Source organism: Hylaeus volcanicus, chromosome 5 (assembly GCF_026283585.1).
Source record: "Hylaeus volcanicus isolate JK05 chromosome 5, UHH_iyHylVolc1.0_haploid, whole genome shotgun sequence".
NCBI lineage: Eukaryota > Metazoa > Arthropoda > Insecta > Hymenoptera > Colletidae > Hylaeus > Hylaeus volcanicus.
Genome location: NC_071980.1, coordinates 5,503,862 through 5,515,041, shown reverse-complemented (window position 1 = coordinate 5,515,041; position 11,180 = coordinate 5,503,862).

Sequence of the window (11,180 nt, the reverse complement as noted above, 5' to 3'; positions counted from 1 at the left end):
AAGGCTCGGACCTGAAGAAATTGAATAAGTTGATCGATCGATGATACAGGTATCGAAAGAATGCAAAAGAGGATGATAAAATAAATGTACACATTTTTTATTTAATTTTCTGTCTTACAAAAGCATTCGTTGTAGTATTAATTCGAACGTTTCTACTATCTTCCAAATGAATGTGTTATCCAGGTGACTCGCCTTCACCTAGTTCCACAGCGATAAATTCCAATGAAAAAAACAACGAATATTGTCAATGCTGGGGTAATCTTCCAAGACCATTTTGCCAGAGTTTGATTTTTCTTCCCACGAGACGTATCAGACGAGACGATGTCGAGCCGGCCTGTATACACAGTGGAAACACCTCAAAGTGGCGTGTCTTGGGAGGGACGTGGACCTTGCGAGCGGTCAAAGTCGTGGCCTACTTCACTTCCTGCCTTCGAAACTTTCTCCTCGTCGAGTCGTTCGTGCGTTCACAAGCGCCGCTGCTGAAGGTGGCCTCTCTCGATTCGATCTCGGCTACGTGTGCCACCTTCTTCTTCCCACACTCGTGCGCGTCTTCCTGAAGAAACGACAGCTCGTCCTCGTCGCTTGGACGTACACACAGGGCTGGCTTATGGCACGGGGGCTTCTGGAGTTATAGCAACAGCTGCAGGATCAGCTGAGGAACAGCAGAGGAGGACTATTCCTCGCTTTACGTAGCCTCGCTTTGCGTACCCTCGCGTTTCCCTATCTTCGACCAATACTACTACCAATACTACTGTGAGCTCCACAGTATCTCCAACCAGAAATTAGTCAAACCGTTGTTACTCCATTATTAGATACCACCCAAAATTAACATCCATTCGATCGAAACTATTTTTGTCACTTTGAAATACTTCATTCTACAAAGATTCATTTTGTATTCACAGAGACTAATGCATGAACGATCTCTGAGTCTCTCATTCGTTATTCGAAATTTATGACACGTGCAAGAAGTTTATGTATTTGTTCGTAGTCCAGGGGTTTAAGCCGATCATGCGTAAACACGCTTGCGTATGTATCTCCGTTGTTGCGTCGAACGAGGTGTCGTCGCGCGTAATTATTTCATGCCCCGTTTATCATCGTTTCTCGCGGTAATCCGGATGATTGCGTCGCTAGTTGGCGTGTAAGTAGTGACCGATAATAATCCTCAATTATGGTAACCGCTTCGCGCGCCATGCGTTTTCCGTCGTCAGGTTCGGTAATCGTGTATTTACGACTATCGAAATCCCTCGGGACAGACGAGCCAGTGGTTCTTAACTTTTTGGAGCTTACATATTCAGATTACACGATTTCACGCAATGCTTCAAAAATCTATATGTTCCTATTGTAGTAGTAAAATAATTATTAGCAATCGTCGCGGTAAAACGGTTATCGAACCCGGATCGCGAGTCGTCTAACGCGTTTTTGCCCGCAACGCATGTTTCCGAATTGTCGGTCACCAGCCGATTCGGAAACGTCAACAAAAGCGACAGGTGAACGGCCGTAAGGATGAGTGTGTGTGTGTGAGAGAGAGAGCGAGTGAGTGCGATAGAATGTAAGTGCGACGACCCGCGAATATTAGTATTTAAGAAATTAATTAGTTTTAAAGAGCAATTACGAGTTTACAGAGTTTATTAAGAGTTTAGTATTAAGAGTTGTGTTAAAGAGTATTTTAACCGCCAAATACGTACTTTCCTCAATAAATCCCACACTATTTTTATATCAGCCCATTTGTGATAACTAAATATTTGCTCGACATCGTAGGTACTATTTTATCGCCGGATAAAACAAATTCTACTCTTCTCGTTATTTTCGACAATTCACGAGCATTTTTACGGTTACTGAAATACGATCGAACGAACTTGTTTGTCCCAATAATAAACGAATATGGATTCGCTGGTTTTCTGTTTCCTTAATTTAGTTTATCGTTTCGGGACCATTTTTGGCAACAACGTTCCAGCAATTCCTTCGACGATAATAATTCAAATTTCGTTACGGTTTGCGTTTACTTTTTACCTCTGAAAGCTCCATTTTATGGAGTTTATCGCGACGATCGCGTTACCACTCGGAATCTTTGCGTGCCACGCAGTACCGCTTGAAAACTACAAAAATGGCACTTTCATCTTCTCTCGCCGTTTACAGCGGCGGGTTGCCGTTACAGCTTGTATTTCAATCACGGAACAACGGTTTTACGGTTTCGCCTTATCATTACTGCACACTGGTATTGTAAGAATAACTTCCTTTTTCTTTTTATCGCAACACGAAGGCGCTACGCGTAAATCCAAGACTTATTCTGCGTATAAAAAGATGATAGAGATAAAAACAACGTTGTGCTGTGGTAACACTGCGACGCGCTCATTTTCATTCATGTCTCGTGTAATATTCATCTTTTGTATAGTGTGAGAGCTAATACTTTGTTAAACTATAAGAAACTTAAATTATTTATCGATAAAAAATTATTAGATTATTGAAATCAGACTTTGGACGAATATTCGAGTAGTATTTGATTTGTATTTGAGCGGTGTTTGGTATGATTGAACATATGAAGTGCCAGCAATGGATTTTTCCGTAAAATTCTATTCGTTTGCGAACATAATTTTGGCGTTTCGCTTTTAAAGGGACGTGATTACGAGTGGTTTTCTGAATCCTTGTGGATGTAGGATGCGCAACTAAAAGTATTATTTGGGACGTTCCATTGGCCGAGTATCCACCGCATCCGAGTGCGGGCCACGATCCATAAACTCTGTACACGAACCGTGCACTGGACGCATTATTTATATTTTGGAAAATTCCGTGACACTCCATCTTCATTTAAAAACATCAAAATACGTTCGTCAGTTTTCACATCGCAAGAATAATAATACACAATGCCAGTCAAGAATTATTCCAAAAAAGGTTGATAATAGCCTCTGTAAACTAAATGACAGCGGCACATTTTTACAAAAATGCAGTTAAATATAAATTTGACCTCTACAGGGTCTACCGAACAACGTTCTTTATTCTGGTGGTTCTTAAAAACTCGTGGTTCGGAGAAACACTGACGTTACGGTATAGCGTGCGCAAATAGAAATTGCAGATCTTTTTTTCCACGAAATCTCCTTTCATCTTTGTTCCCTACATACTCGTTCGACTTTCACCCACTCGAGCGATCGGTAAATCAATAATATTAATAATTTTACCGATACGCGAATCGTGACAACCTTTCTCGTGTTTTCATAGTTTCTTCCGGACGGCTCCTTATCCATAGCTGTTCATCGAAATGCATTTTCGTATCTTGTTCAGGACGAGATCCCGCCGATCGCCATGTTCTGATTACCTGAGGAATCAGAGCGTCTTCCGCGCTGGCCGCAGTAGATTACGTTTTAGCAAGTCGCTACCATCGCTTCAGCTACCGTTTCATCACAATGTTCTTGCAATTAGCCACCGGTGAATGGACTCACGGTATTCCTCGACCGAGAGGACAGGAACGGAGCCTGCATAGCTGAGTACACGAAGAATATTTCAATAATTAAGTATTCGAAGAGTATTTGAGTTGAACCATGAATTCGAATAGTATTTAATCAGACGAGTATCGAACTTAATTATTCAAGAATTTCAGTAGTATTTCGATACCCAAGTGTTTTAATAGCATTTGAATACCATAGTATTCGAATAATATCTGAACAATCCAGTATTTTTACAAAATATTCGAATATTCCTTTAGCCATCCTAATAAACCAAGATCAAATTTTAAAACATTCTTCGAGCATATGTATTCTTTTTAAATGGTTTGATCTCAACAAACTCCATTTTATCCAGGCCCCCTATAACGCGCCGCTGGCGCTAATCGTGCATGAATTTTCACATAAAATCGCGCATCTATCGCTCACGGACGAGCCAAACGGCGTTAGTCTACAAACGGGTCTAATGACCGATGATGAGTTCACGCCGCGTGAGTCGGTGATTGTATCCTGTTTACGTATCTCGAGGCCCGTCGATCGATTCCGGATGCGGCACGCGAAAGTAGCCAAGAAGTGGATACGATTCTCTTGGAGAGGCGGCGACGACGCAGCTCGAATTCCACGCGGAGAAAAGCGCATAGCTGTCTATTGTTGGCCAATACGACTATCCAGCCGGACGTCGGTGAAATCATGGATGTTTTACGGGCACCGAGAATCGTGCACCGGGAAATTCCGATGTAATACGCGGTGGTCTAATATTCGAAACTCGATTCATCCTAAAGTCAAGCTAGAGATAAAATTGCGATCATCTACTACTCAAGATAAACATTGAATTATACGTAACTGTAACTGTGGGCAACCTTCGAGAAAATGGATTTTATTTTGAAACCTACGGTGCAGGAAGTGCATTTAGGTATGGAGACCGTAGCGAAACGCACAGACGGCGATGAGTGAATGATGTACGATGTTGATATAGAGATGAGCCGCGCAGGAAAGATTAAGTGATGGATACAGACAGGTATTAGTAAACCGGTTGACTGATGACTTTCAAATACACCGATGGAGATGCAGCGATTTAATGGCTCTTTTTTGAAAGTTTTTGTTTATGACTTTGCGGCAGTGGAATAGGATTGGATGACACCGTGGTCAGACTTGGTGCTCGGTGTGAATTAAAATGTGAATGTCGTACATGAATGCACGACGTGTCAAGGAAAAGCAATAGTAGCATCGGAAATTTGATAAAAAGGCCGCGAGAAAGCAACGATTAGAAAATTTATCGAAGTAAAAATGGAAAAACGGTCTGAAACTCGGTGGACAGTTAAGAAATCCTTTAACGCCACAGGAATGTTTCGAACGGGCGGTGAATAATTGCTAAGTGTCCGGTCTACCTCCTTAGGAGCGTACAGCGAATAAATAATTGAACGTTAACGCAAAACTCGGCGAGCGTGGCATTCTTATATCCGTTATTTAAAAGCGGATGTTCGACGAGGAAACGGGATATCTCGCGTTCTTAATAAACGACGATCATTGTTTGTTGCACGTGTACTACGTGAAAAAAAAAATCTTTGAATTAACTGCAAGTATTATTTAACGAAGGGTGCTTCTTGTAAATAAAGTTTATTCCACGATTTTTACTTAGATTCATCAAGAAGGAAATTAATTAATTAAAAGTATCGATTTAAATATTATCGTTTAAGTCACGATCAATGGTAAATATTACACTAGTATTGCAAGCCACCACTTTGGACAGTCTGCTTTGCATCCCGTATTAAAGTGCACTGAATTCGAAAGGGAGCGCTGGTTTATGGCTGTGGATTCCGGATGCACAGGAGGCGGCGGGTGAAAGTGAGTTCAGGGGCGTAGCCTCGCGTCGACAGATTAAAGGATTGCTCTCCTTTGGAGGACAAAGACGGGCGGGAACGCGAAAGGAAAGCGCTCGATAATCTTTTCGATCGGGGTTTTCGATGACACGGTTCCCATTTCGTTTGTCCACTTACTTAACACTTTGTTGGCCGCGCGTTTCATGCAAACTACTCCTGCGACTTTCCCCAGAGTCTCGATGCAACGAGAGAATCCAAAATAACCATTGACACAAAACATTTTCAGTCAGCGTTTTACAATTATTCATGTATTCCGGTAAGTGTTTTCGTCGTTAAATAGAATTACACAAGGTGCAAGCATGTGAATAGTCATGTATTCAAATAGTATTCGGATGGTTAAGCATACCTCGAATAATATTTGACTATTTACCTACTCGAAATTCTGTTGAAACATGGTATCCAACACACGGTTGCTGTTCGAATTGTTATGTATTCGAGTAATACTCTCTCGCGCGCGATAGGTTAAATTAGATTAAGGATACAAATGTAAAAAAATAGTGTAAGGATAGCGTAAGAATAGCGGTAAGAGTAGGCGCTAAGTAACATGTAAGGGATTGTGAGGGGAAGGGAAGCCGATGAAACCCCGTGGGGATCATTGAATAAATACTAGCACGTATTCGAGTAATATTTGAGTAATTCAACATATCACGAACACGAACGATGAACACCGGAAGTACTGACGCATGATTCGTCGAATTTTTGAAAGAAGCAGCAAGGGATTGAGCAAGGGAATGACGTACGTAACAAAAATAGGCGATGATGCAAAGAGAAATGTCGTTTGCAGGGAGAGCGAGAGTGGCATGGCCCATTCGATGGATATTAATCTCCCTCCGTATTAGGAGTACCGGAACCGACGACGCCCGCATGCAAAGACGGCGACCGAGAAAAGTGAAACACCGGGAGTGACTCGATCCCGCGTGTCGCGTTATCGTCGCGAACAATTTCAAAATTGCACCACGTCGAGAAAGTAAGAAGCCGGAGGTTCGGTCGGTGACTCATTGTCACGCGAATCGTTAACGGCCGGGAGAGCTCGTTCGGACAGAAAATTCACGTGTAGGTGGTGAAAGTGAGTGGACGGACGACTTAACGAGACCGTGGTCGCCCAACGGATGCTCGGCGAGCGAAAATAGAGCGAATATCAATGGGCGACAGACTCGAGACCTCCGAGGGTAACGAAGCATAAGTTGGGATTGTTTGCATAGCATTCATTTTCTCTTCGACATTTTCGTTATCGGATGCCTTCCTCTGATTTTTTACGAATGTACCACAATTGCATCTACACCGTATATATTTTGTAAAAATTCTATCCCCGCCATGACGAGAATAGGTGAGTTTGCCATAGCCGATACAGTACCCAGGTGAGCACACAAACCCGACGCGTAAAGGGAAACACAAATTAGCGTTTGCCGTTTGTCACGGAGTTGTTAGACGACCTCCCTCTCTTGGAGCAACAACGGACAATCGCTAATTTCCGCGACGGCGCGTTATCGCGCCGGTTCCGTCAACCGGTCGCGATTCTATCTCTCCGTTAATGAATTTACACACTTTTTTTTTTTATTCGAGAGTAGTACGGCCGTAAATATAAGCGACGTTCCTCCTGTAAACACGCGTAACCCGCGCTCACTGTCCCATACATCAAGCCTTTGTGTCCTGATAATTATTCATACAGTTGCAGCGTTACCTCGTAATTCGTACTCGTCGGGGCCGCGACGAGTAATACCGTTTATTGGCGCGCTAAAAGTGTTAAAAGCTCAGCTTCCTCAGGTATCCCGCCGAGTAGCCTGATCGCCGTAGGCGTCGATACGTCCAGGCTTAAACTGCTCTACGGCGCGATTAGCATATAGGCACACTGACACACTAAAATCCTCTATTCTGCTTTCCTTTTTTTCCTGTTTTATTTTATTTTTCGACCATGTCACCCGAGCGTCGCGACACCTGGGACGATTCAGCACGATCTGCTTCTGTAATGTATCGAGCATGGCACGCTTTAAAGCGGATCGCATCTGTGTAAGACCTCAGGGATCTTGTTGGAATTCCAGTATATCGTAGTTTACGTAAAATTAGGAAAGGTTTAAGTCATCACTTTGCTGTTCTTAAAGTGGTTTGAATAATACAGGCTTCTGAAGTTGATAATTGTCAGTTTGTAGCGCCATGTCACGGCAACACAAGGTGAATAATAAATTTTAATACCGAAAGGATCTGCTTCCAGTGAAATGATTCGAGGCGTAGGTGGACGACAACCGAGTACAACTTTCACTTCGTTTGAGACCACGTTTGCCCACGCGAAATATTTTACCACGCGTATGATTTTAAAGCTTGAGGTTTAATGGCTACCAATCGACACAGGTTTCGCAGTTCGCGTTTGGAACACTTTTCTGAAATTCTTTCGCTTAGACGTACTTCGATTCCTTTATAATGCCACTCGCGTTTCGACACGGTTCGAGGCTGGGTTTGAAAGCAGCCTGTGGCTAGGGCCTCGCCTTCGCGCAATTATGTCAGTAGCTTGGTATGACATGTACACTTTCTTCTAGTTTGTGTAACAAAGACGTTCGACAGAAAGAAAAGGGTGTGTTTCGATTCTTTCGTCTCGATCGGTTGATTCATACTTAGAAACAAACGGCGTTAAGAATTTCGTTTCTCGAAACGAATAAAAATATTGTATAATATAATACAGTAGCTCGAATTATACACACCGAATAATTGCATCGCTGAAATGTTCAAATAATCGAGCCATGTTTGTCGCCGCAATAAATTCACCTAACTCCGCGATGCCTCGCGCGATAGTCCTGCGTCCTTCGTATCGGCGAAACGATAAGTCTTAACAGGATCCGTACGTCTGACCACGGTGACCAACGAAGATTTATATCCACTCGCGATAATTACCAACGCGCCCAAACTGGACAATGACGAAAGAGGAAGAACTTGCGGGAGACAAGATTTGGGAAATAATGGGGATTAATATGTAAATTCGGAGGATTTATGACCCTCATAAGCAATATACGGTAATACCTTACGTAATACTTAAACATCGGTAGCGCCAGTTATCAATATCCAAAGGTGGAGAATCTCCATACAAATCTCCATAAAAATACATAGTTGGTCAAGTTTTATTTCATCATTGCCAGTCAATATTATTATTTCCCGCGCAATTTAAAAAATACGACGTTTCTTCTTTGAATCTCAAAGAAAAACGATCACCGCTGCTTGAATTTCATTCACACAGCAGACTCGAAAGAGGCACGGTGGAAAAAGTGCGATGAAATAGGCACAGCGTCCCGGTGCGCGTTACAGGGGACTACACGCGCGACATCGTTTCGTTCCTCGCAGTTCACCTTGAGCCAACTTTCTCCTGGCGTGTAAAATCCGTACCTCTTCGCTCGCTAATTAAGATGCACGTTGCAAAGACGGTGGTGGGGGCAAACCGCGCGCGGGACATTAACGGGCTAATTGCCCATGGGCAGCTCGCGCCTGCGATTCCCTCGCGATTCCTACGTGCATAGAAGAAAAACTACCCGAACAGCGAGCCGATGCCGCATCGAGGGCACACCTGGATGTGCTCGATTGTTCGACGGCTGGATTGTGCGCAAACTGCCGTCACCACTGAGAAGACAATCGCTCGTGGGCGGTTGCTCGTTGGAAATTCGCGAGCGATAATTTTGGGTCAATGAATCGCTACCTTTCTTTCCCCTATTTAGCCCCTATTGAATATAAATTGATATTAACAGTGGAATTTGCGTTGCAATACGAACGACTTGAAAACGATGGAAGAAATGAACCTCTTAGGGACATTTCTCAGAATTGTTGATAAATAAGACATGGGCATAATAAAAATAAAAATACCACAAGAGGTAACCAACATTGTTTGCATACCGATTTCGTTCAAATTTGAAACAGGTCTTGCGATGTTAAAATAAAACTTAAATTTCAAGTTTCATCGAGATCCGTTCAGTGGACAGTGCTGTGATCTCTAATAAGCGGCGCCTTTTGTTGCGGCGGGTGTGCACGAGAGACTGTCTAGCGGAGTACAATTGGTTAACCCAGGAGGAGGGGTTTATGGCACTCTTCTCGCGCGCTTTTAATACCAACCCCTTAACGACGGTCCGCGCCATATGGCGCAATCGCAAAATCACTGTTGCGGATACGCCGTATGGTAAGCGGCTTAGTTTCCCTGAATAATTGTTCGCAAATCGCACTAAATGAAGGTTACCCAGGTGTTTATAACTTGCACGAACAGGATGATAAATACACAAGAACAACAAAATTCGATATAGGCAAATCTGTTTCAGTATGGAAATTGTACGGGTTACATTGTTAATTATGCGCACAAAACATTTAGACATCATGGTATTTTTGAGGCATGAAATTGAGACCTGAATGAAGCTCAGCTTTTTGTAATATGAATACAAAAATAATGTGATTTTTCGTTAAATAAAATGTTTGAGCAGTCACAATATTTGAAGCAGGCCCGAATTTAATTGTGAAACATGTTGACGATCACATGAAGTATTTTTCATCGGGTTTAAGTAGAACGGAGAGCTACATTTTACACTCTCGAGGAGTTCAATACGCAACCATACATCCTTCTTGGAATTAAGGTTGCTATACGTTGTATATTGCTCGTTATTTATAACCAAATTAATTTGCGTCAATATATTTCATCGTAGAGTGCAAATGACGTCTATTAATAAAAATCTATACTCATTTCAAAAAAGACGTATATTTGATTCGGACATAAATGTCAATATAAAATTGCAACCAATTTAAGCGATTCGTTAATTATCTTCGCTGATATTAATGTAGAGAAGTTCGCGTTCATTTAGCTGCACGATTGATGGCTGCGAAACGAATTACTTGACATTTACGTTATTGATTACAATGTTGGTGTACTACTTCACCCGATGTTTCTTGAAGGTGATACACGGGCTCGCTATGTGGGTTAATCCGTTTTTCCATAACGTCGTTAGTCTCCTCTTTAAACTCTCATCGAGTTTTAACACGGATCAACAGTGAAGCCCGTTTTCACGTTAGTCAGAAAATTTCAAAGTGGCTACTTTAACATATCACCGCATGGTCATTACGTCGATTTTCAGCAGTCGATTACTCGCCTGCATCGTTCGATTTGTAATGATAAATTTTCCTGGGCGCGGTAGAGCGAGCAACGTCCAGAAGCGCGGTTTTGGCAGTGGAAAGTATGCCATAACTAAATCTTCCGTTCGACTTAACCCGAAACGAGCGATCCAAGTTGCCGCCTCGAAATTGACTGCGAATCGACGAGGCACCGAAACGCTCCTCGAATTCCTACGATTCGGTGGTTCGTAGCGAGAAATCGGTCAAACGCGCGATTGGATTGGATTCTTCCACGTACGTTGCAGCCGTGCCTCGGAAATTTCAAGTCGTCTCAAAATACCTGATACGCCGTGCCTTCCCTCCCTCGGGGTGTCTCTCAAATGCTTGCTCTAACTTTGCGAGTACATTCTATTAACCTAAATCGCAGGCTCTTTTTTCTTCGAGTCGCAAACTGCTCAATTTCCTTATATGTGTTACTTTCCAGCTACGTGTTACTCCGACAAAATTAATTACCCATAGTTTGAACAAATTTCTATAGTTAAAAAATCTCCAAACCTCTCCAAACTGGATAGACTTCTCACGTTGTATATTGATTTCTACCGATAGAATCGTTTCCATCGCAAGGAATGTCTCAGCTTTCCTTCATTTGCGCAACGAATAAACCGATGGTTCGAGCGGCGTTGTATCTAGGTACGCGGATGACAAAGCAAGATCCGTGTGAAAGCTGCTAGCCGGGCGCTCGTGAATGGCCGCTGACGTCAATGCTCGTGGAAAAATTGCGCAATTTCACCGTTTCTGC